The following is a 27,531-nucleotide window of genomic DNA, read 5'->3' on the forward strand; positions in this document are numbered from 1 at the left end:
AACATTGAACTGATTCCAAAACCTATGGACTCACTTTTACATACTCTTTAACTCATCTTCTCAGTATGTCTGTATTTACATGGTTTGTCTTCTTTTGAACATTGGTTGGTTGTCAGTCTTTGTTTTTGTGTAGTTTTTCATCAATTTTATTGCATTTCTTTCTTTTCTTGTGAATGCCGGCAAGAAAATGAATCTCAATGTAATACATGGTGACATATGTGCACTTTGATAATAAATTTACTTTAAAATTTAAGCAGTGTAACAGAGTCTCCCCAACACATACCTCAGGTAATACCGCCGGTGAGCTAGGGAGAACAGAAGTACAGTGCCTATAGACTTTGCGGAAGCCCTTTGTCTCCTCCCATTCAATCAGGATTTAATCTTCTGTCTTCCTTCCATTGCTGCCCTCCTCTAATACAGGCACCCTTGCACTCAAGATCATGGTTGATCCAATTAACCTCAATTCCTTATTTCCATCTACCCTCGATAACCTTTCATTGTCTTACATTCCAGGTATCTACAGAACACTTGCCTTAAGATCCAAAGTCTCTGTTTCCATCATCCTGTGCTGAAGAGAGTTCCAGAGGCTCATTGTCACCTGTGAGAAAAAAACTATCTCAGTTCCAATTTGTCAGGAAAACCCTTTATTTTTATGTGAAGAACCTAGTTTGTGTTAGAGGTATCGCAAGGTATTCCAGCAATGAGCCCATGCTGTCCAATTACATTCATATGACCAATGAACCTACTAACTTGTACATCTTTGGAATGTGGGAGGGAACCGGAGCACACAGAGGAAACCCGCGCAGTCACAGGGAGAACATATAGACTCCTTACAGACAACGGTGGGAATTGAACCCCAATCATAGATTTCTATTTGGCAGTAACCAGTACACTACCATGCCACTCCTGTAGTATTTAGTGAGCTGTTTTCATTTGACAGCTCCTTACAGACAGCAGCAGATTTGAACCTGGTTGCTGGTGCCGTAGTGGCAATACACAAACCGTTACATTACCAAGCATTCTTTCAACACCCATCCTATCAAAGGCCCCTCAGGATCAAGTCTCCTCTCACTTTGGTGAACTCCAGAGAGTATAAATCTTCACACGACAGTACAAAAGGCTGCAGAGGATTGTAAACTCAGCTTGCTCCATCATGAGCACAACCCCCCTCACCACTGAGGACTGCTTCATGGGGTAGTGTCTCAATAAGGGAGCGTCAATCAATAAGGTTCCCAGCATCTGAAACTTGCCCTCTTCTTATTATTACCATCAGTGAGGAGGTATAGGAGACCGATGACCCACACTCAATGTTTTTGGAATAGTATTAGGAATTTACTGTGTTGTGTTTGCCTAACATGCAACAAAACCAACAACATTCAACAATTACAAAGAAAAAAGAATTATATAAAAAATAAAGTTTAAGGTTCAGATCACAAGATGTAGGAACAGAATTAGGCCATCCTTCTCCCTCGCTTCTCTCTATTGCTTTTCTTACTAGACATGACAGAGCCCGGCGTCTGCGTCAGAGCCCCGGTGCAGGGATAGCAATCAGACATGACAGAGCCCGGCGTCTGAGTCAGAGCCCCGGTGCAGGGATAGCAATCAGACATGACAGAGCCCGGCGTCTGCGTCAGAGCCCCGGTGCAGGGAAAGCAATCAGACATGACAGAGCCCGGCGTCTGCGTCAGAGCCCCAGTGCAGGGATAGCAATCAGACATGACGGAGCCCGGCGTCTGCGTCAGAGCCCCGGTGCAGGGATAGAAATCAGACATGACGGAGCCCGGCGTCTGCGTCAGAGCCCCGGTGCAGGGATAGAAATCAGACATGACGGAGCCCGGCGTCTGCGTCAGAGCCCCGGTGCAGGGATAGAAATCAGACATGACGGAGCCCGGCGTCTGCGTCAGAGCCCCGGTGCAGGGATAGAAATCAGACATGACGGAGCCCGGCATCTGCGTCAGAGCCCCGGTGCAGGGATAGAAATCAGACATGACGGAGCCCGGCGTCTGCGTCAGAGCCCCGGTGCAGGGATAGAAATCAGACATGACGGAGCCCGGCGTCTGCGTCAGAGCCCCGGTGCAGGGATAGAAATCAGACATGACGGAGCCCGGCGTCTGCGTCAGAGCCCCGGTGCAGGGATAGAAATCAGACATGACGGAGCCCGGCGTCTGCGTCAGAGCCCCGGTGCAGGGATAGAAATCAGACATGACAGAGCCCGGCGTCTGCGTCAGAGCCCCGGTGCAGGGATAGCAATCAGACATGACAGAGCCCGGCGTCTGTGTCAGAGCCCCGTTGCAGCAGTATAAACAGTGAACTCCAGCTCACAGCTCTCCCACAAACTGCAAAATCAGTTGAAATTTCCCACAGAGCGATCCTCCTAGTCTGAGCACTGCTGGACAAAAATCTCCATGAAGCAACGCGCCAGCCCATCCTAAACATTTGGGCAGTATTCATCCTAACATAATAGTGCATTTCCTGCCACCTAACACAACACCGCTGATTCAACCACTCGACCAAGGCGTGATCCACATTCAAGGCGTTTTTTTTACGGCGAACTATCACTCAGATGCTGCAAGCAACAGACGATTTTGAAAATCGTTTACCAATGGTGAGGGAATGGTGGAAGTCGGAACACTTGGCATAAGTGACGATGGACATGGACCCAAGTTTAGAACGGAGTCAGCATTTCAGTCGTTCCCTGCCGTCAACCCTTCTTCCCTACAAGCAAATTTATGCTGAAAAACAAAATGCTGCCAAGCAAACAACCCTCAGCACTTTCTTCAAACCGGTGTCATCTCCTGCTGCAGGCAGCTCTAAGAGTTCTGTGAGTCTTCCTTCACCCCTTGCTGTGCTTGATGTGATCCCAACACCACAACCATCCACTTATCCATGTAAAGCTGCCCGACACCACAACAACCACTCATCTCCCGGAGCAAACACACCTGCCACTGTTGGTGAGTACTGTACACCCTAGTATGTTAACTTTCTATGATTTATTACATTGAATATTACCTTAACTTGATGAAATTTAATACAAATGTTGCCTTGTGGTACTGCTTTTGTGTCGTATTGGTATGAAAACATGAATAAATTACAGATAAAACATATTTAGGAAGCCCTCTGGAACACATCCCTATTTTCTCCATCAAAATAATTATTCACATTATGCGCCGACTGCAAGGAACATATCCCCTGCATACAATGAGGACAGGGTGTATGTGACCAATTAGCCTACAAACCCGTACGTCTTTGGAATGTGGAAGGAAGCCAGAGCTCCTGGAGGAAACCCACATTGTCGAGGGGAAAACGTACACACTCCTCACAGACAGTGGTGGGAATTGAATCCCTACTTTACAGTCGGCTCTGTACAGTATGACACCAACCGCTAAGCTATCGCCCCACTTCCAACCACTACACTACCGTGGGGAGTTATTGGCAGGAGGCCAAGTGACAGTGACCCCTGAGGAGACCAGAGTTCGAAGCTGGGTGTTCAATGTCCTGTCGTTGGTGAATCCAGAGTTCGAGGATTGGTGTTCAGGGTCTTCAACCAGCAATGTCAGTTGTCATCATCAGTGAGTCCTGAGGTGAATACTCAAGATTGAAGTCTGGTTGTTAAGGCCTGATGGCTGGAACCCTGGATCTGCGAGTCCACTGGGAAAGTCAAAGGCCTAAGGCACATCTGTCAATAATCAAACCAATAGTTATCAGCTCCTCCCATCATATGGGTGACGTGACATTGATGATCAAGGGCCAACTTTATACAATTACATTAGGAATCTGCTGTTGGTGCAACAAACAACAACATTCAACAATTATAAAGAATAAGAATTAAATAAAAAATAAAGGTAGACGTTAAAGTACGGAGATGTAATAAATATCAGCATGTATTTACATCGTAAACAGCATTATAAAAAGTGGTTTGAAGTGTTAACAAGGAGTGTTATAATAATAACATGGTAATAAAGAGGTAGTAGAAAGGGTGGGGAGATTTGCGAGAATGGCTGATCAGATTAACTGCATGGAGAAAACAGCTTTTAAGATGGTGTGAAGTTTTTTTGTTTTAATAGCCCTATAGCGCTTTCCAGAAGGGAGCTTTTGGAAAAGGCAGTTTGCAGGGTGGGTCGTGTCCACAATGACTTTTCCTGCCCACTTTATCCTGGACACATACAAGCCCTGCAGTGATGGTAGACTGCAGACAATGACCCTTTCTGTTCTCACAGTTCACTGTAGTTTTTGTAATTGTGTGAGAAGGCTGCACCAAACCAGACAGTAATGGCCGATGTGAGGATGCTCTCTGTAATGGCGGTGTAGAACTGCACCAGTATGCTCTGGGGATACCAACTATCACAAGAAGTATGTCATCTGCTGAGCCCTTTTGTTACTGAAGGGGATATGGTTCTCCCACATGAGGTCCTGTGAAATAAAGATACCCAGGAGTCTGAACGGTGCTGACTGTAGAGATGTTGATGATGAGTGGGTGGGAAGGAGACACATTTCATTGACGTGGTCTAACAGATCAAGGTGCTGTCATTAGGGTGCAGTTAGCATTTTCTACCTCTTCCTGCTCTGGCATTCAAATAGAAATGGAGAATCAGCTTGTCTTCCTTTGAGAAGGAGTCATAAGATTCTAATAGAGTTCCTCTTTGGCCACATCCATTGCTTCCAGAATCAGATCATATGTCGTGAAGTCCATGGTGTGCTGGTTCCTTAATGGAATGAGTCAAAGAACCACTCTGGTTTATTTATCCTCTGGGGAAATCACTAAGTGACCAGGCCAGTTCATCCTAATGGAGAATTCATCCCAAGGAAGATGGTAATAGGCTGTAAGACTATAAGACATCGGAGCAGAATTAGGCCTTACAGCTCATCAAGTCTGCTCTGCCAATTGATCATGGCTGATTTATTATCCTTCTCAACACCATTCTTCTGCATTCTCCCTGTAACATTTGATGTCCTTACTAAACAAGAACCTATCAGCTTCTGCGTTAAATATGTACAATGAATTGGCCTTCACAGCCGTCTGTGGCAATTAATTCCATAAATTCACCACCATCTGGCAAAAGAATTGCCACCGTATCTCTGATCTAAAGGGATGTCCTTGGACTTCCGGTAAGATGGCGATTGCTTAGCTGCTCCGAACTTTTGTTCCGTTATTTTCGCTATCTTTGCACTAAATGTCTCAATTTTTTAAACCTTAGTTAGGAACTTTATTTGGTTTCTTTTACTTGCCTGTGAACACATCTACCTTACAATGTCTAACAAGAGTTCTAAATCCGGGAGAAAGGAAGTTCCCGCTCTGCCGGCTGAGACCCTCGCTGCGCTGGAACAACACCAAGACGATATTTTAAAGGAATTTAGAACCGCTTTCAAACAGCTGGAAGCCAAACTGGATTGGATCAACGATAGAGCGGACGTACATGCTGAACACTTATCTCGCATCGATTCGACTTCTGAAGATTTAGAAAGTCGTGTTCGATACTTGGAGACTCTCTGTTCCAGCCTAGAGGGAAAATATAACAAACTCCTTTCCAAAATGGTGGATCTCGAAAATTGGAGCAGACGTTGTAACCTTCGAATTTTTGGGTTGCCAGAGGCCACTGAACAGGGATCAACCGTGAAGTTTTTCGCCGAGTTTCTCTGTGAGATATTCAGGAAAGATTTGCTTCTGAACCCACCTGAGCTCGAAAGGGCACACAGGGTCTACGTTCCCCCCGGAATTCTGGGCTCCCGCCCGCAACCGGTAATTTTGTGCTTTCATCAATACCAGGTAAAACACCGTCTGATTATGGAGGTACGTCGCAGAGGTACTTTTACTTTCCAAAATACAGTCATTCGCTTTGTGGAAGATTTTGCACCCCAGATCTTAAAGATGCGCGCTGAGTTTAAAGGCGTAATGAAAGTGCTTTTTGATCGTGGTTTTAAACCCTCTCTTCGCAATCCTGCCGATTTACGAATCACGCTTAATACTGGAAAATATAAGTGGTTTAAGTCAGTGAAGGAGGCTGAGGCATTTGTTGCAAGTCTTCCGGCTATCCAGCCATCTTCGGAACCTGATCGGACCTCCTAAAATGGTGGATAAGTACTTCTCGTAGTAAAATTACTTTTTCTGGACTCAGACTTTACTTGAATCACTCAGACATTATTTGTTGAAACTCTAAGGGCTGTTGACAATCTCTCCCTGGATTTGGTGTGTCTTTTTTAAATAGACATTCTGTGCTTAATGTTTCCCTATGGACGTTTAAATAGTACTTGTGTAATCTATTTTATTCTTGTATAACTTTATCTATAGAGTTCTACAATTGACTCTAACTTGTTTTGGAGGTTTGAAGTCTTTTTTGAAGGCCTCCCTGTTTGTTGGTTCACAGTTTAACTGCTGATTATTTTTTATTTTTTTATTTATTATTTTTTTTCACCTTTTTTTTAAATCTTTGATTTTTTTTTCCTCTCTGTAAATGGTTGATAAGTATTCTTCTTGAATCTATAATTTTCCCCTTCCTCCCTTTTTTTCCCCTTTCTCTTACTTTATTCTTCCATAATTTTTCACGGGTAGGTTAGTTTTGGTTTTCTTCCGATTTTCTCTGTATTAAGTTTTATATTTCTGCAGAAGATGTTCCAATTTGTAGTTATGTTTTCTAGTGCATAAACTAGTTACTATTTGCAAGAGTATTTATACGGAACTGCTGTTAATGACACAGATCTGGAAGTTATATTTTCGGTTAATTTTTTTGGTAGAGCTAGCTGCCTTTTTTGGTAGACGTCTAGTTTTGGGTTGTGTGGGTGGGGCGGGTTTTCCAGTTCCAACATCACTCACTGTATTTATTGTTTTTCTTTATTGCTCAGGACATGTTTATGTTTTGATTTTATGAATCTATGTTTACATTTCTGCTCCCAGACTGCTATTGTATTGCTTGACTTTTTATATGCCTGCTGCCTTTATGCATTAGTAATTGATAATGGTTGGTGCACTTAAGTTCGTGAGCTGGAATGTAAAGGGATTGAATCACCCTGTTAAAAGGAGGAAGGTATTCTCACATATTAAACAATTCAAAGCTGACATTGCTTTCCTTCAAGAAACTCATATTTGTTGTTTTGATAACTCCCGGCTTCTGTCAAAGTGGGCGGGTCAGCACTTTCATTCATCCTTTGCCGCTAAAGCTAGGGGAGTCTCCATTCTTATTAACTCAAATATTCCTTTTGAACTCCATAATAAAATATCTGATACAAATGGCCGTTTTATTATTGTTTCTGGTAAACTATATAACACTGAAGTTGTACTAGCAAACCTGTATGCCCCCAACTTTGATGATGTTAACTTTTTTGAACGTTTTTTTCTGCTCACTACCAGACTTAAACTCATACTCTCTTATACTGGGTGGTGACTTCAACTGTTGGTTAGATCCTAATCTGGATCGATCGTCCTCTGTTACCAGATCACCTACTAAATCTGCCTTAGCTATCCAATCATTTCTCTCTAATTTTGGTATCTCTGATATATGGCGTTTCCTTCATCCTACTGAGAGAGATTATTCTTTTTTTTCACGTTCACCATACCTTCACTAGAATTGACTATTTCTTACTCGATAACCAACTTATTCCATTTGCTGACTCTTGTGACTATCAGAGTATACTGATTTCTGACCTTGTTCCAATTACTCTCTCTCTCTGAACTTTCCTGGTCTCCCTCAGAGGAATAAACACTGGCGGTTTGATTCAGCTTTATTATCGGATGATGATTTAAAAAAATTTATTAAGGATCAGATAACCTTTTATTTTAACACTAATACATCACCTGAAGTGTCATCCCAGATTGTCTGGGATGCCATGAAAGCATATCTGAGGGGTCAGATATTCTCTTACACAGCAAATCTCAACAGAAGATCCTGTGCAGATCGATTAGACCTCATTAATCAGATTAAAGAATTGGATCAACTGTATGCTCAAACTAAGAACCCTGAACTATACAAGAAGCGCGTTGAACTCCAAACTAAATTTAATCTTCTGTCTACTCAACCTGTCAAACGCCAACTTCTCAAAAGCGTAAGTCGCTTTTACATTCATGGGGATAAGTCTGGTAAATTTCTAGCCAATCAGCTGAGGCGTTCCAAAGCCAAACAACATATTACAAAGATCCGGAAGGAGAACGGAGACTTTACATCGGATCATTTAGAAATTAATGACACATTTAAAAATTTTTATTCTTGGCTTTATTCCTCTGAATCTTTGAATGACAATATCTCTGTTGATCAATTTTTAAAGAATCTGAATATTCCTTCACTTTCATCTGATTTTAAAGCCAAACTTAATGCACCTATATCATCAGAAGAAATATCTTTTGCAATTTCTGCACTGTCCTCAGGGAAATCTCCTGGACCTGATGGACATGATGGACCTGAAGAATTTTATAAATCATTCTCTTCACTTCTTTCTCCTCCATTACTTTCAGTATTATCTGACTCGTTTAATTTCGGCAAATTGCCACCCTCTTTCAATGAGGCATCTATTATTCTTCTATTAAAAAAGGGTAAAGACCCAACAGAGTGTTCCTCGTATAGGCCGATTTCTTTGCTCAATGCTGATGTAAAGATCTTAGCTAAAGTTTTGGCTTATAGATTAGAAACCGTTATTCCCTCCATTATCTCTGATGACCAATCAGGTTTTATTAAAAACCGTCTCCCTTTTTTTAACATTCAGCGTTTATTTAATATTTTATACTCACCTCCAACTGGGATTCCTGAATGTGTTATTTCCCTCGATGCGGAGAAAGCATTTGATCGTATAGAGTGGAACTACCTTTTTGCGGTCTTAGAAAAATTTGACCTCGGTCAAAGTTTCATCTCTTGGATCAAATTGCTGTACCTGTGTCCTACTGCTTCTGTTTTAACTAATTTTCAGAAATCCCAGGTATTTAATCTCAAACGTGGCACCCGTCAGGGATGCCCCTTAAGTCCCTTTCTCTTTGATTTGGCTATAGAACCTTTGATGATAGCATTTCAAAGCTGTCCTGAATTGACCGGGATTTGGAGAGGGGGTGTTGAGCATAAAGTTTCTCTTTATGCTGATGACTTATTACTCTTTCTCTCAAATCCGTCTACATCCTTACCTCCAATGTTTTCACTTCTTGACCAGTTTAGGCAGATCTCCGGCTATAAACTTAATTTACATACAAGTGAACTTTTCCCAATTAATAAAGAAGCCCAAGAATTAACATTTTGTGATCTCCCTTTTAAAGTAGTTCATAATCAATTTACTTATCTTGGAATTACAGTCACAAGGAAGTTTAAAGATCTCTTTCGTGAAAACTTTGCCAATCTTTCATATACTATAAAACAGAGTCTGGTACAATGGTCACCTCTATCTATGTTTTTGGTAGGTCGTATTAAAGTTGTTAAAATGTATGTTCTCCCCAAATTTTTATACTTATTTCATCTATCCCAATTTTTATTCCTAAATCTTTTTTTTGATTCATTAGACTCTATTATTTTGTCATATCTGTGGAAGAATAACCGCTCTAGAATTAATAAAATCCATCCCCAAAAATCTAAAAAAGAGGGTGGCATGGCTTTACTTAACTTTCGTTTATATTATTGGGCAGCTAATATACGTTGTGCTACCTTTTGGTCTTTCTTCCAAGTGCCCTAATTGGGTGGCAATGGAGTTGAGCCCCACTAAAAAATTATCTATCTCTGCACTTCTTGGCTCTGCACTCCCCAGTAGTCTGTCCAGATTAATAGCTAATCCTCTTGTTAGACACACTTTGCGTATATGGGCTCAGTTTAGGAAATGTGATGGTTTCCATGGTTTTTCTGTTTCCAGCCCTGTCGTACATAATCACCCTTTTTTTACCTACTACGTACGATTCAGCATTCCATGTTTGGTATAGGAAGGGCATTAGACATTTTGAAGATCTTTTCATTGATAATCGCTTTGCTTCTTTTCAGCAGCTCTCTGTTAAATCCAGTCTGCCCAATGCTCATTTTTTTAGATATCTCCAAATTAGACACTTTATTGCTCCTCTAATTCCTAACTTTCCTGAAATGCCTGTGAAAAATGCTATGGACTTATTTCTTTCCATTAATCCACTAGGTAAAGGTTTAATATCAATTATTCGAGATAAATTAGCAGCCTTATGATGGGCCCCTGTGGATAAAATTAAAATGGCATGGGAGCAGGATTTAAATACCTCCTTATCTGATGAGAGTTGGGACTCGATTCTCAAATCGGTTAACTCAACCTCTCTTTGTGCTCGCCATTGCCTTTTACAGTTTAAGATTGTTCATAGAGCCCATATGTCTAAATCTAAACTACCTCGATTCTACCCTGACATTAGTCCGCTTTGTGATAAATGCAAGAGGGGCGAGGCCTCTCTCATTCATATGTACTGGTTCTGTCCTAGCTTGGAGAAATTTTGAAAAGATGTCTTCACTACGTTATCATATATTCTGAATCAGCACCTAGAACCAAATCCCTTAATTGCTTTGTTCGGTTTCTGGGGCGAAACAGATTTACGTCTGAGTCCGACCAAATGCCGAATATTATCCTTTGCCTCTCTCCTGGCTAGACGCTTGATCCTCCTTAGATGGAGAGATGTTGCCCCGCCCACTCATGCTCAATGGCTTAGCGACATTATGGCCTGCTTGGACCTCGAAAAAATTCATTATTCAGCTCTTAATTTAGATCTACAGTTCCATAAGGTCTGGGGACCTTTTATCGAGTACTTTCATAACCTTCCTCTTGACTAGGGTTTTTTTCTTTTCGGTCCCTTGCTTTCAGCTCCTTTTTTTTTCTGGTAGTAGGCATTACTATCCTCTGTTGCTGAGTGTATTCACAGTCTGGGAGTTTGATTGTCCTGATTTATATTCTCTATATTGTGTTGTGGTTGGTCTGGGGTTTTTTTTGTGTTGTGGGGCTTGGAGAGGATACTAAGTTTACTTGTCTTCAATTTAGGTGCTTTTTTAAAAAAATTCTCTTTCTTTGTGTCATATTGTCATTGTATGCTTAATTTTGCACTGTATTAATGTTCCTCATTTTGATTTGGGGTTTTTTAATTTGTAAAATGTATTAAAAAATTAATTAAAAAAAAAGGGATGTCCTTGTATTCCGAGGCAGTGTCCTCAGGTAGTAGACTCTCTCATTATAGGAAACTCCATGTCGCTCTATCTAAGCCTTTCAATATGCGATGAGATCCCCCTTCAGTTGTTCTTCTACCAATCTACCTTACCAAGAAAGAATAACCTGCCACCTTGTTCAGTGATCTGACCATCACCCACCCACCACATCTCTCTTTAGGCAGCATCGTCAATGTCAAATATTGATGGATGAAAATACTGCTGGAAAATTCAGACCTGCTGGAGTTTGGACTAAATATAAGAAAAGTATTTTAAAATCTGAAGATAAAAAAAAATCAAGTTGCAGTTTCAGAAAGAGAACTAGTGTGCTTGATGCTGATGAAAAATCTGATAATGATGAGAGTGACGGAGGACTGAGTAGCCTTGAGATTTACAATGGGAAAACTAACAATTGACAAAGCAACATGCCATTCACCAGAAGTGACCGGCAAATCAATTAAAATGGAATTGGACACTAGCTCGGCTGTTACAATCATTCTGAGTTTAAATGGCATTTCAAAGGTACTGAACTGAAGCCTGCAGCTGTCCAACTAAGAACAGGTACTGGAGGAATAAAGTTTCCTGTGAGAATAATATTTGTAACGCTGATATTCAACAAGCAACAAACCACATTGGCCTTGTATGTGGTAGAACAGGAGGGCCAGCATTGTGGGGGTATGATTGGCTGAGACAACTACAACTTGATTGGCGATCCCTCCACCATTTGCATGCCATATCCCCTACAAGAGGGTCAACTGAAAGCAAATTAAGAAAAGTACTGGATGGTGTCACAGCAGTGTTCAAGGATGGCAATGAAAAACTCAAACATATCAAGGGTAAAATAGTGTTAAATAAAAATGCCACATCCAAGTTTTGCATCATTTGTCTGCTTCCTTACTCCATCCATGATAAAGTAACCAGTGAGCTAGATCGCATGGAAGCTGAAGGAATTCTTTCCAAAGTTGAGCAGAGCTCGTGGGCAATGTCAATGGTCTCAGTAACCAAGAAGAATAGGTCACTCAGGGTCTGGGGTGATTTTAAGGTCACCATTAACCCAGTACTGTAAGTAGATCAATGCCTTCTGCCCAGGATAGAGGATATCTTTGCAAATGTTTCTGGGGAAAAAAAGCACTTCAGCAAAGTGGACTTGGCTGAGGCCCATCTACAGATGGCAATGGAAGAAGAGTCCTAAGTGTTTCTCACCACAAACACTCACCAAGGTCTTTATCGCTATAATAGGCTTACTTCTGGAGTAGCATTTGCACCTGTCTCTGGCAGAAAGCTATTGACCAGGTACTGTAAGACTGTCCAGCAACTCAGTGTTATCTGGATAACATCATTGTTATTGGCAAGGACGACAAGGAGCATATGCAAAATCTCAAGACAGTGTTAAAAAGCTTAGAAGATTATAAACTCAGAGCATAATGCAACAAGTGTGAATTCTTTAAACCAAGCATCACTTAGCGCGGTCACACCATCGCCACACAAGAATTACACAAGTGTGCTGAGAAAATCCAAGCAGTGGTGGATGTCCAAAGGCCAAAGGACATGTCACAGTTGTGGTCCTTTTTAAGATTTGTCAATTACTATAACAGGTTCCTGCTAAACCTGGCCACTGTGCTCTACCTCTTGAACTTATTACTACAGACCGGGAAGAAATGGCAATGGGCAAAGCAGTGTAAGGTGGCTTTCAAGAAGGTAAAGGAAATGGTGATGTCAGACATTGTACTCACAGATTCTGATCCACATAATCCAGTGAAGTTTGCCATGTGCTGTTCAGGATGCTAACATGTCCGGAATAAAAGTATCCAGAGCTGTCAGAACCACTTCCTGCAGTCCCAGAGTCGCTTCCACAACCACCATGAAGAGGCCCCAGAATCTGAGATTGTTTCACAGCTGCAAGTCTCGGCTTCTAAGCAGAGTGATCCCCTTTGTCAGGAAAGACATTATTGCACAATAATAAATCTTTAGTGAATGGGACAATTTAAAATTTACTATGTTATAGATGTCTATATAATAGTAGTATTATACAGTGTACTGTGGATATAGTTGAGATGCATTCTATATTGTGTTGGAGTTTAGAGCTAAGCAAGGAAGAGTGTTGTATATTTAACATTTCAGTAATACTTGAGTAATATTTATGTTGTTTGATTAAACCTTGTTTGTTTAAATAATTATGGGTTAGGTATAAAAATAAGTGAATTGGATATGTCATGATGCTACTATGTGATACATGTGTGTCTCTTTAAAATAGAGAACAAACTAAGACCTGTTCTCCTGGGCTCCCATCTTTTTTCTTACAATTAGTTTTTATGCTTTGGAGTTACAAATGCCCGAAGTGAAGAAAACAGATTATATTCCAAATGTCTCATCCGGTATAATTCCACCTTTCCAATCTTGTTTCAGATTCTGAAAATTCCTCATAAATCCCTGGTGGTTGTTGGGTAATAACTGATCCTGAGCCTTGTGGTGCAGGACCTGAGTCTCCTGCACCTCCTGTCCAATGTTAGTAGTGAAAAGAGAGCATGGCCAGGATTGTGGGAGTCCTTAATGATGGATACTGCTTTCTTGGGGTAGCATTCCTTGTAAACATGTGCAATGGTGGGAAGGCTTTGCCTGCAACAGACTAGGCTGCATTCACCTCTTTCCGTAGACTTATCCTTTCCTTGGCGTTGCTGTTTCCATACCAGGCCCTGATGCAATCAGTTAGGATACTTTCCACTGTGCATCTATAGAAGTTTGTCAAAGCTTTGGGTGACATGCCAAATGCAAGGAGGAACCAATTTTCACCAGACGATAAGCTTGATATTCCAGGCTGGTAGCAGTTTGCAAGAAGGTCTTCTCCTCCTTCCTCTTAAATAGGACCTCTATGTATTCCTGATGCATGGACCTGAGGTACTCAACCCCATCTCAGGCGTATCTGCTCTCTTACACACTCATGTGGGACCAGGTACAGAACCTCTTGCTCTCTGCTTCCCTCTTGAGTAAGGACAGAAAGTGAAAGAAACCGTCGATATTATGTGATGTCAAGGTGTGGATGAAGACCTTAAAGAAGAAAAAGGCATTTGGCAACTATGGAGAAATGAAAACAAGGTAGTCCCTTCAGGACTATAGGAATTACAAAATATAATTGGCTCACAAAATTAAAGGCAAGCTCATAGCACATAACATGGTTAAGGAGAGAACATAGAAACTGCTGATAGATAGGAATTGAACCCTGATCTTATACTGGCACTGTAAAGCATTATGCCAACTGCTACACAACTGTACACAGATAGAGATATTAGATATCAGGGTAGATGAAAATTATTACATTTATATTTACCACTCAATGGGGTTTTCTTGAGTCAAACATGTTACTGATATTGTAAAAGCAAACTATTCAAAAAGAGACAGTGAGGCCTGTAACTGCTGAGGAGTCACGTGGTGAAGCAAATTGTTGGGCTGACCAGCAGAGGGAGAGGGAAGGCACGGACAGTTTTACCATCCGGGCTTCATTAAGGTTATTATTTAATCAGGCTGAATTGGCAAACTACCTAAAGAGGAAGAATGTAACCAAAGCCTGCAGGTAAAGTTAGACGGGTATTTGAAATGTGTTGTGCCAGTTCTAGTAAGATTATCTGCAGATTAATAGCATAGAATTTTCCAAAAACTTATAGATGATTGGGACTCAACACATTGTTAAGTTTAATGCACAAAGCACAAAAGTGAAATCAAATACATTTGTTTATCTTTTGCAGTGAAGAAAAAAAGGATTAAGTTGAGCTGTTAATCTAGTCAAGGAAGTTGGATAGCAATGGAATTTTTTTTGTGCAAGAGTGGTAACCAAGCAGTCTGCCAAATTTGATGTGTATATTTTAGGTTTCACTAAGTCATATTCAGTTGTAAACACAAGAGACTCTGCAGTTGCTGGAAACACACACAAAATGCATCTGAACAGGGGTTCTCAACCTACGGTTCACGGACCCCTTGCCTGATGGTATTGGTCCATGGCATGGAAAACGTTGGGAGCCCCTGGTCCAAAGAGAGGAATAAACAGTCAACATTTTGGGCAGATACCCTTCATCAGGATTGGAAAGGAAGAGGGAAGAAGCCAGAATAAGTTGGGAGGAGATGAAGGATACAAGCTGACAGGTGATAGGTGAAAATCTGTGAGGGGGAAGGTAGGTGGTTTGGGAAGTGGGGGATGAAGTGAGAAGCTGGGGGGCAGATGATAGCTGGAAAAGGACTGAAGAAGGAATCTGATAAGAGAGCAGAGTTGACCATGGGAGAAAGGGGAGGAGGAGGGGTGCCAGAGGGAGGTAAAAGGCAGGTGAGGGGAAGAGAAAGGGTAAGAGGGGACCCAGAATAGGAAACAGCAAAAGAAAGAAGGGGAGAAATTGCCTGAAATTGAGAAATCAATATTTATGCCATCAGGATGGAGGCTACCCAGAAAGGAATGTCAGATATTGCTCTTCCAACCTCATAGTGGCAGTAGAAGAGGCCATGGACTGACATGTCAGAATGGAAATGGGTGAGTGGATTTTGTATTGAGCTATAACTCTTTGACACTTTGAGAGTCAAATAACATCTAACAGTGCTCCAGTGAAGCACATTGGATGCAATTAAGAAGAAGACACGCCACTGGCTACAGTTTGAGGAGAATTGAGACATCACCAAAGACTAACAAACTTCTGCACATGCACAGCAGAGAGAATTTTAACTGGTTGGATCACCAAGTGGTATGGAGGGACCACTGCAGAGGGTTACAAATTCAGCTGGCTTCATCGTGGGCACTAGCGTCCCCAGCATCAATGACATCTCAATGGCGATGTAGGGATGACTTGCAGCGGACTGAAAAGCTTGAGCATGTAGATGTTAAGGAAGAGGATGTGCTGGAGCTTTTGGAAAGCATCAAATTGGATAAGTCACCGGAACTAGACAGGATGTACCCCAGGCCACTGTGGGAAGTGAGGGAGGAGATTGCTGAGCTTCTGGCGATGATCTTTGCATCATCAATGGGGACAGGAGAGGTTCTGGAGGATTGGAAGGTTGTGGATGTTGTTCCCTTATTCAAGAGAGGGAGTAGAGATAGCCCAGGAAATCATAGACCAGTGAGTCTTACTTCAGTGGTTGGTGTTGATGGAGAAGATCCTGAGAGGCAGGATTTATGAACATCTGGAGAGGCAGAATATGATTAGGAGTAGTCAGCATGGCTTTGTCAAAGGTAGGTCGTGCCTTACAAGCCTGACTGAATTTTCTGAGGATGTGACTAAACACATTGATGAAGGTAGAGCCGTAGATGTAGTGTATATGGATTTCAGTAAGGCATTTGACAAGGTACCTCATGCAAGGCTTACTGAGAAAGTAAGGAGGTATGAGATCCAAGGGGACATTGCTTTGTGGATCCAGAACTGGCTTGCCCACAGAAAGCAAAGAGTGGTTGTAGATGGGTCATATTCTGCATGGAAGTTGATGATCAATGGTGTGCCTCAGGGATCAGTTCTGGGACCCCTTTTCTTTGTGATTTTTATAAATGACCTGGATGAGGAAGTGGAGGGGTGGGTTGGTTAATTTGCTGATGACACAAAGGTTGGGGGTGTTGTGGATAATGTGGAGGGCTGTCAGATGTTGCAACGGGATATTGATAGGATGCAAAACTGGGCTGAGAAATGGCAGATGGAGTTCAACCCAGCTAAGTGTGAGGTGGTTCATTTTGGTAGGTCAACTATAATGGCAGAATATAGTATTAATGGTAAGACTCTTGGCAGTGTGGAGGATCAGAGGGATCTTGGGGTCTGAGTCCATAGGACACTTAAATCTGCTGCGCAGGTTGACTCTGTGGTTAAGAAGGCATATGGTGCATTGGCCTTCATTAATTGTGGGATTGAGTTTAAGAGGTAATGTTGCAGCTCTATAGGACCCTGGTCAGACCCCACTTGGAATACTGTGCTCAATTCTGGTTGCCTCAACTCAGGAAGGATATGGAAGACATAGAAAGGGTGCAGAGGAGACTTACAAGGATGTTGCCTGGATTGGGGAGCATGCCCTATGAGAATAAGTTGAGTGAACTCGGCCTTTTCTCTTGGAGTAACGGAGGATGAGAGGTGACCTGATAGAGGTGTGCAAGATGATGAGAGGCACTGAATGTGTGGATAGTCAGAGGCTTTTTCCCAGGGCTGAAATGGCTAGTATTAGAGGGCATAGTTTTAAGGTGCTTGGAAGTAGGTACAGAGGAGATGTCAGGGGTAAGTTTTTTACGTGGAAAGTGGTGAGTGCGTGGAATGGACTGCTGGTGGCGGTGGTGAAGGTGGAAACCATAAGGTCTTTTAAAAGACTCCTGGACAGGTACATGGAGCTTAGAAAAATAGAGGGCTATGGGTAAGCCTAGGTAATTGCTAAGGTAGAGACATGTTCAGCACAGCTTTGTGGACCGAAGTGCCTGTATTGTGCTGTAGGTTTTCTATGGTTCTATGTTTCTGTCTTCAAAAGGCCATGCCTCAAAAAGGCAGCATCAGTCTTTAAGGATCCTCATCACCTAAGATATGATTTCTTCTCAATACGACCTTCAAAGGTGAGGTACAGGATCCTAAAGACACACACTCAACAGTTTAGGGGCGGTATCTTGCCCTCCTCCATCAGATTTCTAAAAAGGCAATGAACTAACCCATGAGCACTTCCTCCTTATTTTTGCTCTCCTTTTGCAATACTTATTCAATGTAATTTTATATATATATTTCTTATTGTAATTTATAGTTTTTAATGTATTGCACTGTACTGCTGCCACAAAACAACAAATTTCATGACCTATGTCAGTGATAATAAACCTGATTCCAGATTACTACTTGAAAGATGCAATATAAATAAAAGTTGTTTATTTCAATTTAAATTGCTTAATTATATTTACAGACGAACAGTATCAGGTGCTAAAGAAAGATTACTGGGAGTGTTTGAGGTTTCATGCTTTATTGAGAATAAGTGGAAATGAACTTGTGCCCTGGCAAAGGAGGAAAGAGCAGTGACGAGGCTCTTGTGTTTTGGGGACGTCACAAGCAGTATGGTTGGTAGCAGCTACAAAGCACAAGTGATGTTCATAAATCGTGAAAAAATGATACGATAGAATGGATTGGCATGAATTTTTCCACCTATCCTTTCCCAGCTTCACACTTCATCCACCCTTCCCCAACCACCCGCCCAAAACAGTTGTTCCCAATTAACTCTCCCTCGTTTCTGCCTAATGCTCTCACAACTTGCCCTGCTCCAGTTTAATACCCTCCCACAAGGTCCATGCTTAACCTTATCTTTTGCTACTATATTTTAAATCTTAAAGAGTTGTGGTCATTATTCCCCAAGTGCTGACCCACTGAAATGTAGATTACCTGGCCAGGCTCATTACCCAATACCAGTTCCAGTACGGCCTCTTATCTTGCTGGACAATCTACATATTGATTTAAGAAACCCTCCTAGATACACCTAATAAATTCTACCCCATCTAGTCAGCTTCCACTATGAAAATCCTAGTTTATATTGGGGAAGTTGAAATCCACCATGACAACTTTCCTTAATCTGCCTGCGTATCTGTTCCTGGTGGCTATTGGGGGGGGGGGGGGTTGTTGGTGGTCTGTAGTACAGTCCCATCAGAGTGATATTGTCCATGATTAGTAGTGCAACTCAATCTTTCCGGTCCTTTACCTCCCTCTTTATCTTTTCTAAAACATCAAAACCCTGGGACATTAAACAACCATTCCTGTCCTTCTCTCAACCAAGTCTCTGATGACCACAACATCATAATTCCATATATTGATCCATGTTCTAAGTTCATCACCCTTACTCATAATACTCCAAGCATTAACATACACATACTTCAAACTCTCCAGCCTATCCTATCTATTACTTTGCTCTTGCCTGTTTTTACTGGCCCTGACATCTAACCTCCTCTCCCTCCCTCCACTTTCTGGCCTGGTGCTCTTGATTCCCACCCCCCTGCCAAACTAGTTTAAACCCTCCTGAGCAACACAAGTGAAACTCCCAGCCAGTTTATTGGTTCCCCTCCAGTTCAGGTGCTACTTATCCCTCTCATACAGGTCACCCCTGCCGCAGAAGAGGTTCCATTGATCTAAGAACATGAACCCCTGTCTGTTGTACTAGTTCCTTGGCCGCTCATTCCTTTGTAGAATCATCCTGTTACTACCCTGCCCAGCACGTGGCACCAGGAGTAATCCAGAGATCACTACCTTGGAGGTTCTGCTCTTCAGCCTCTTCCCAAACTCCCTGTATTCACTGCACAGGACCTCCTTCCCCCCTCTACCGATGTCATTGGTGCCAATGTGCACCACGAGCTGCGAACACTCACCCTCCCCTCTAGGATATTTTGCAGCCTCTCCGAGACAACCCGGATCCTAGCACCGGAGAGGCATCACACCACCTAGGCATCTCTTTCTCAGCCACAGAATCTCCTGTCCATCCCTCTGATTACAACTCTGCCTGACTTTATCCTTCCCTGCTCAGCATCAGAGCTGGCTACAGTGCCATTGGCCTAGCAGCTGCTGCTGTGCTGATAGGCCAGTCCCCCCGCATATCCAGTAGGGCGTAATTGTTGCTGAGGGGAATGACCACAGGGGAACCCTTCACTTACCTCTCAGAATCACTCGAATCATTCTCGCTGTGGGCATTCAGTTTCACTCCATAATTCTCACTATATTCACATCTGCATGTACAAAATAACTAGGAATATCCCTTTTCTCTGAACAATTTGTCCAAATGTTACATATATGAAAGGTGATTGATAAGTTCGTGGCCTAAGGTACGAGTCAATTTCAGAAAACTTAAAACATTTATTTTTCAACACAGTGCCCTCCTACATTTACACACTTAGTCCAGCGGTCATTGAGCATATGGATCCTGGACCTCCAGAAAGTGTCCACAGCAGGGGTGATCGATAAGTTTGTGGCCTAAGGTAGAAGGCGATGAGTTATTAACTTCAAACTTTCTGCATTTTCATTCAAAGAGTTGAACTGCATGTGTATGTAATGAGAGCTATATAACTCATCTCCACAAACTTATCAATCGCCCCCTGCTGTGGACACTTTCTGGAGGTCCAAGATCCGTATGCACCATGACTGCTGGACTAAGTGAGTAAACGTAGGAGGGGACTATGTTGAAAAATAAATGTGCTTGGTTTTCTAAAATTGGCTCCTTCTACATTAGGCTACGAACTTATCGATCACCCCTTGTAAAATTGGTGTGTAGTTAAGGCAGGAAGCTGGGCCAACCAGCTCTAAACTGGAACATTGAAATCAATTTTTAATTTTCAAATCATTCTGGCCTTCACAAACATAATTTATATTTTAAATCTATATAAACTGTGCCTTTGTAATTATTCATTGGCTGGGAGATTTAAAACAAAGAACGCCTACTTATTGAATAATTTACCTCTATCAGATTTGACTGCATTATTTTCTGACTGGAGCAGGAATTAACATTGTATGCTGATGAAGAGTTGCCATGGTAACCACATCTTTTCAGGTGGATGGTGTACTTTCCATATGGAGCTTCACTGGTCGAGAGCATCTACGAGGCGAAAGGTGGAGTGAGGCCCTCAGCACCTTGTTATGGTGGGACGATGAGAACCGTGGTTCTTAACATGGGCCATACGGACCCCAGGGGGCCACAGTGGATTTCGTAGGGGCCACAAGTTAAAAACAAGAAACTGGGGGCCAAGGAAATCCTGAATGGGCCATGATAAATTTACAGTTTAGCTGAAATATTACTAAAATATATAAATAAACATGAATATATGTAATTCTTAATATATGTAATTGGAACCCTGAATGGGAAATGAACAGGAAAATATACTAGATGATTCAAATGTGGCAACAAAACAGCTTTGATTGCTTGTGTGTCTGTTGAGGGGGGGCTGAAGTGTGTGGCACATCAGTTATTACCCCTGCTCCTGCTTGACTGCACAGGGTGGCCTCCTCCACATCTACCTAAAATCACAAACAGCAGATTGGGCAGACAATATAATGGCTCATGCAACTGACGGTACTGCTTCAGTGGCAGAAAGATACAGACGATTGATTGCGCATTTTAAAAATCCTGTGCCTGATGTTTCTTGCATAAACCGTGTCATCCACTGTCAACATTTGGTTGCTAAATGTGGGTGGGGGCCTCAGAGGTAAATGAAAGTCTGAAGTTGGCCAGGAGCAGAGAAAGGTTGGCAACCACTGGACTAGGACAAGGAGTTCTAACTCTGCAAGCATATTGTTTGCAGATCCATAGAAAAATATTTGAAATTTCCATTAGGGTTTAGGTAGGTAGGAGTCTTTTAATATTAGGACATATCAATCCTCAACTTAAATTCTGGTGTATTCCACAGAAAGTGCAAATATAATTATACACTCAGTAGGTACTTTAGTAGGTACTGCCCAAAGAGGCCACGTTCATGGTCTTCTACTTCTGTAGCCCATCCACTTCAGGATCTCAGGTGCTGTGCATTTAGAGATGTTCTTCTGCACACCACTGTTGTTATGCATGGTTATTTGAGTTATTGTTGCCTTCCTGTCAGCTTGAACCAGTCTGGCCATTCTCCTCTGACCTCTCTCATTAACAAGGCATTTTCACCCACAGAACTGCCACTCACTGGATGTTTTAATTTTGTTATTTGCACCATTCTCTGTAAACTCTAGAAACTGTGGTGGGTGAAAATCCCAGGTGATCAGCAGTTTCTGAGATACTCAAACCTCCTTGTGCAGTTGGATCCGTGACTTCCAAACTTGTAGACCCCAGTCAGTTCGGATTGGCAACAACATCTCCTCCATAATCTCCATCAGCACAGGCTGTGTGCCTAAGCCCCCTGTTCTACTCGCTTTATACTTACGACTGTGAAGCTAAGCACAGCTCCAATGCTATATTAAGTTTGTTGACAACGCCATTGTTGTTGGCCAAATCAGAGGTGGTGATACATCAGCACATAGGAGGAAGACTGAAAATCTGGCTGAGTGGTGCCACAACAACAAGCAGCTGATTATTGACTTCAGGAGGAGGAAACCAGAGGTCCACGAGCCAGGCCTCATTGAGGGACCAGAGGTGACGAGTATTAGCAACATTAAATTCCTCTGTGTTATCATTTCATAGGGTCTGTCTTGCACATAAATACAATTTTGAAGAAAACATGGCAGCACATCTAACACTTTAGGAGATTGTGAAGATTCACTATGACATCTAAAACTTTGACAAACCTTCTACAGATGTGTGGTGCAGAGTATACTGACAAGTTGCATCATGGCCTGATATGGAAACATCAATGCTCTTGAATGGAAAATCCTCCAAAAAGTAGTGGATACAGTCCAGGCCTTCACAGGTAAAGCCTTGCCCCACTGTTGACCTCCTGGAGCATTGTTGCAGCAAAAGCAGCATTTATCCATCATCAGGGACCTCCACCACCCTAGTCATGCTCTCCCCTTGCTGCTGTCATCAGGAGGAAGTACAGGAGCCGCAGGACCCACCTGACCAGGTTCAGAAACAGTTATTACCCCTCAGCCATCAGGCTCTTGAACCGGAGAAGATAACTTCACTTGACACAGTGTGGACATGGTGGAGGATTACAAATACCCAGGGATATGAATTGGACTGGTCAAAGAACACTGAGGCTGTCTACAAGAAGGGTCAGAGCGTCTCCATTTCCTGAGGAGACTGAGATCCTTTAACATCTGCCGGATGATGCTGAGGATGTTCTACGAGGCTGTGGTGGCCAGTGCTATCATGTTTGCTGTTGTGTGCTGGGGCAGCAGGCTGAGGGTAGCAGACACCAGCAGAATCAACAAACTCATTCGTAAGGCCAGTGATGTTGTGGGGGTGGAACTGGACTCTCTGACGGTGGTGTCTGAAAAAAGGATGCTGTCCAAGTTGCATGCTATCTTGGACAATGTCTCCCATCCACTCCATAATGTACTGGTTAGGCACAGGAGTACATTCAGCCAGAGACTCATTCCACCGAGATGTAACACCGAGCGTCATAGGAAGTCATTCCTACCTGTGGCCATCAAACTTTACAACTCCTCCCTCAGATTGTCAGACACCCTGAGCCAATAGGCTGGTCCTGGACTTATTTCCACTTGGCATGATTAACATTATTTAATTATTTATGGTTTTATATTACTATTTTTCTTCACTATTCTTGGTTGGTGCGGCTGTAACGAAACCCAATTTCCCTCGGGATCAATAAAGTATGTCTATCTGTCTGTCTGACCCATCACTGAACTGTTCCTAAAACCTATGGACTCACTTTGAAGGACTGATCATCTTATGTTCTCAATATTCATTGCTTATTTATTGATTTTTTTTTTGTCTCTTTTGTATTTTCAGTTTGTTGCCTTGCATAATGGTTGTTTGTCTGTCTTGTTGGGTATGATCTTTCATTGAATCTATTGTGTTTCTATCTCCAAGAGGACCACAATCGTATCAAATGGTTTGGAGGCCTGTGTTCCTCAGTGACCCGGAGAAGAATGTTAGCTGGAATCAAGGCCTTGTGATTTGGCTCTTGGTAGGTTCACCTGTGCCAAATGGGAAAAGGGTAGAGGACAGAATAACAGTGGTTCACTGGTCCTCCGGGTTTGGGGGTTCAGTTCAGGGCTATCAACCCTGACTGTCAAAAAAATCTGTTACAGAAACAGCAATGAAGAATCCTTCTATATCCGTGTGCAACTGAAATGGAGGGCCTTCACTGCTGCCCTAAATGCAGCTGCATAACAGGCAATAATTATTGTGTTTCTTGGATTTACTCTGAATGCCTGGAAGAAAATGAATCTCAGGGTTGTATATGGTGGTATATATCTATTTTGAGAATAAATTTACTTTGAACTTTGAACCCTGTTTGGCAACAACATGGTCAAACTCATTTAGATCACATTTCTTCCTCACTCTGATGTTTAGTTTGAACAAAAACTGAACCTCTTGACCATGTCTGCATAATTCTATGCATTGAGCTGCTGACAGGTGATTGGCTGATTAGATATTTGCATTAACGAGCATGTACCTAATAATGTGCCCCTTATTAGTACATGTAGTTCTCATTGTTAATCAGGGACAGTATCACAGCTGCAGAAAGGGAGGCTATTGTGCATGTTGTGGGTGGAAGTCAGAAACAAGAAGGAAGCAATCATTCTAATGGGAGTAGTCTATAGACTCCCTCGTAGCCTCTAAGATACTGAGGAGTGGATAAGTAAGCAGCTTTTGGAGAGTTACAAAAATAATAGGGTTGTTATCATAAATGACGTCAACTTCCAAAATATTGATTGGAACCTCCTTAGTGCAAAAGGTTTAGGTGGGGCGGAGTTTGGTAGGTGTGTCCAGGTAGGATTCCTACCGCAATATCCGGACAGGCCAACCAGAGGAGAGGCCATACAGGATCTAGTATTAGACAATTGACCTAGTCAAGTGACAGACCTCTAATGGGTGAGCATTTTGGAGATAGTGACCACAACTCTCGACCTGGAGCAACTGGACAATAAAGACACCTACGTCAGACTATTGTTTATTGACTACAGTTCTGCCTTCAATGGTATAATTCCAAACAAAGTCATCACCAAACACTGGGCTCTGGGAGTTAGTGACTCTCTCTGCATTGGATCCATGATTCCTGACCAATAGACAGCAATCAGTAATGATACTAAGCAACATGCCTCCACTACGATTATTCAAAACAATGGTACTCCACAAGGTTTCATCCTCATTCTCCTACTTTGCTCTCTGTACATACATGGCTGTGTGGCATATTCTGCTCTAACTCCATCTACAAAATTGCATCTCAATGGTTCATATCTCAAATAACGATGGTAAGGAGCACAGGAAGGAGATAGGAAGCTTAGTGACATGGTGCCTGACAATAACTTTTCCCTCAGTATCATTGAAGCAATAGAACTGGTCATTGACTTCAGAAAGGGTGGGGAGGTAGTGAACACATTCCAGCCAATATCAACAGTTGAGGATGAGAGCTTTAGGTTTTTCAGAAATAGCCTGTCTTGGTCCAACCACATTGATACCACAGCCAAGAAAACTCCCTAATATCTCTACTTTCCGAGGGTGCTAAAAAAAATTCGACATGTCCCCGTCGACTCTTACCAGTTTTTATCAATGCACCATAGAAAGCATTTTGTCTGGATGCAGAACAGTTTGGCCTGGCAACTGCTCTGAACGAGAGTGCAAGAAACTTTGGAAAGTCGTGAACATGCCTCAGCACGCCACGGAAACCATCCCCTCCTCTATAGACTCTCTCCGTACCTCTTGTTGCCTGTGATGGTTTTCCTCCAGACTGTCTAGATTTCAACTGCATCTTTGCAGTGTCTTTTCTTTTGCTAATATTGTGAGTTCTTCTTAGGACACAAAATGCTGAGGAACTCAGCAGACAAGGCAGCATATTCAAAGGCCCCACCTACTGAGAGCATTTTCTCTTCTCCCCTCTCCCACTGGGCAGAAGGTACAAAAGCCTGAAATCACATAGCACCAGGCACAAGAACAGCTTCCCACTGTTGGCAGGCACTTGAACAAATCTTTTGTATGATAAAATAGCCGCTTGGCCTCACAATGTACCTCGTAATCATCTTGCACTTTGTCACTCAGCTGCACTGCACTTTTTTGGTAGTTTCCACTCTTCTGTATTGTTACTGTTTTACACTATTCTGGCTCGATGCAAAGTGTAATGATTTGATCTGTATGATCAGAATGCAAGACAAACTTTTCACTGTATCTTCATGGCAATACTACATCAATATCAGTACATTGGCATAGCCGTGGACACGGATAGGACCAGAGGATATGGGAAAATACTTAAAGAAGATCAGCTTTATTTGTCACTTGTGTTGTTTTGCATCGGATCAAATCAGTGGGGATTGTGCTGGGCAGCCCACAAGTGTCATCACAATTTCTGTACCAGCATAGCACGCCCACAACTGATTAACCCTATCGTTGGAACATGGGAGGGAACTGGAGCAGCCGATCAGGTGGGAAGCCCACAGACTCCTTACAGACAGCAGCAGAAATCAAACCCTGACCTTACAGCTGCTGATGTAAAGCAATGCACTAACGCTCCACTATCACGCCATTGGGAGAGGGCAAATTGCAATTAGTCAGGAATGTAGGTGTGTAAGCCAATAAAACATAGGAACAGAATTAAGCCATTTGGCCCCTTGAGTCTGATCTACCATTTAATCAGGGCTGATTTATTATCTTTCTCAATCCCATTCCCCTGCCTTCTTCCTCTAACCTTTGACGCCCTGACTCATCAAGGATCTATCAATCTCTGCCTTAAATATACCCAGTGACTTGGCCTCCACAGCCCCTGTGGCAATGAATTCCACAGATTCACCACATCTCTGTTCTAAAAAGGACGTCCTTCTATTCTGAGCAGTGCTACTCTATCTAGACCTGTCAGTATTCGATGAGGTTCCTCTCATTGGGAACAGATGTTCTCAGGGAAATGCTAACAGAAATGTAGGGGTTGTCTAGGGCCACTCGCATGGGGTTCTGGATAGTTTAGTCCCACTGAGACAGGGACAGTTTGGTAGAGTAAAGGAACTGAGGTTGACAAAAAGGTGGAGCATTTAGTCAAAGGGAAGGAAGTATATTGAAGATTTAGGAAGCGAAAGTCAGGCAGGGCTCTTGCAAATTATAAATTCGCCAGAAAGGAGCTTAAGAAGGGATTTTGGAGAGATAGAAGAGGATGTGCAAAGCCCTTGATAAGTTGGTGTTCTACATGTATGTGAAGATCAGAAGGGTGACTAGAGGATTGTACTGCTCATGGATAAAGGGGGAAACATGTGCCTAGAGGTGGAGGAGGTAGAAGTTCTGAATTAATATTTTGTGTTAGTGATCACCAGTCAGAGGAACTTTGACAAATGTGAGCTCAGTATAGAACAGGCTGCTGCATTGGAGCATCTTGAGCGAGGTAATGTTGAAGCTTCTGAAAAACATTTGGATAGGTAAGTGCCTGGGACTGAACAGGATATACAGGAATTAACAGAAAAGATTGCAGGACATTGACAATGATCTCTTTGTCCTCCCCAGCCACAGTGGTACTTGAGGATTAGATGACAGCAAATGGTGTTCACGAAACATCATTAGGGAAAATCCTGGTAATTATAGACCATTTTATGTCAGTGGTGTGCAAGCTATTGGAGAGGGTTCTTCAGTACATAATCTAAGATCATTTGGAGAAACGTAGTCTGATTAGGGATAGTCAGCATGGCTGTTTTATTTTCCCTTTGAACTCTTCTTCCACCCCCGCCCCATAACATCTAATGTCTTTCTAATCAAGAAATTATTAACCTCTGCCTTAATATGCCCAATGACTATGGCAATGGCTTCCTCAGATCACCTCTGGTTAAAGAGTTCTCTGCCTTTAGAACAGAGCTTTGAGAAGCGGGTTGTGCCTCATGAGCCTGAGTTTTTGGAA

The 27,531-nt window shown here is 42.4% G+C and overlaps 1 long non-coding RNA gene across 2 annotated transcripts in view; it reads left to right on the forward strand.

The window, feature by feature from the left end:
* Positions 1–13,802: 13,802 nt before the first annotated feature.
* The window catches only part of LOC132404040 (uncharacterized), a 53,684-nt gene continuing 39,955 nt past the window's right edge, over positions 13,803–27,531 (forward strand). The window contains exons 1-3 of one of the 2 annotated variants that reach the window (XR_009515420.1): positions 13,803–14,670; positions 15,519–15,615; positions 20,607–20,816. This is a non-coding gene — a long non-coding RNA (uncharacterized LOC132404040). Of the gene's footprint in view, positions 14,671–15,518; positions 15,616–20,606; positions 20,817–27,531 lie in introns of those variants that run through there. The other variant, XR_009515416.1, reaches the window with a different exon arrangement.

The sequence above is a fragment of the Hypanus sabinus genome, chromosome 1, assembly GCF_030144855.1.
Source record: "Hypanus sabinus isolate sHypSab1 chromosome 1, sHypSab1.hap1, whole genome shotgun sequence".
In the NCBI taxonomy this organism is placed as follows: domain Eukaryota; kingdom Metazoa; phylum Chordata; class Chondrichthyes; order Myliobatiformes; family Dasyatidae; genus Hypanus; species Hypanus sabinus.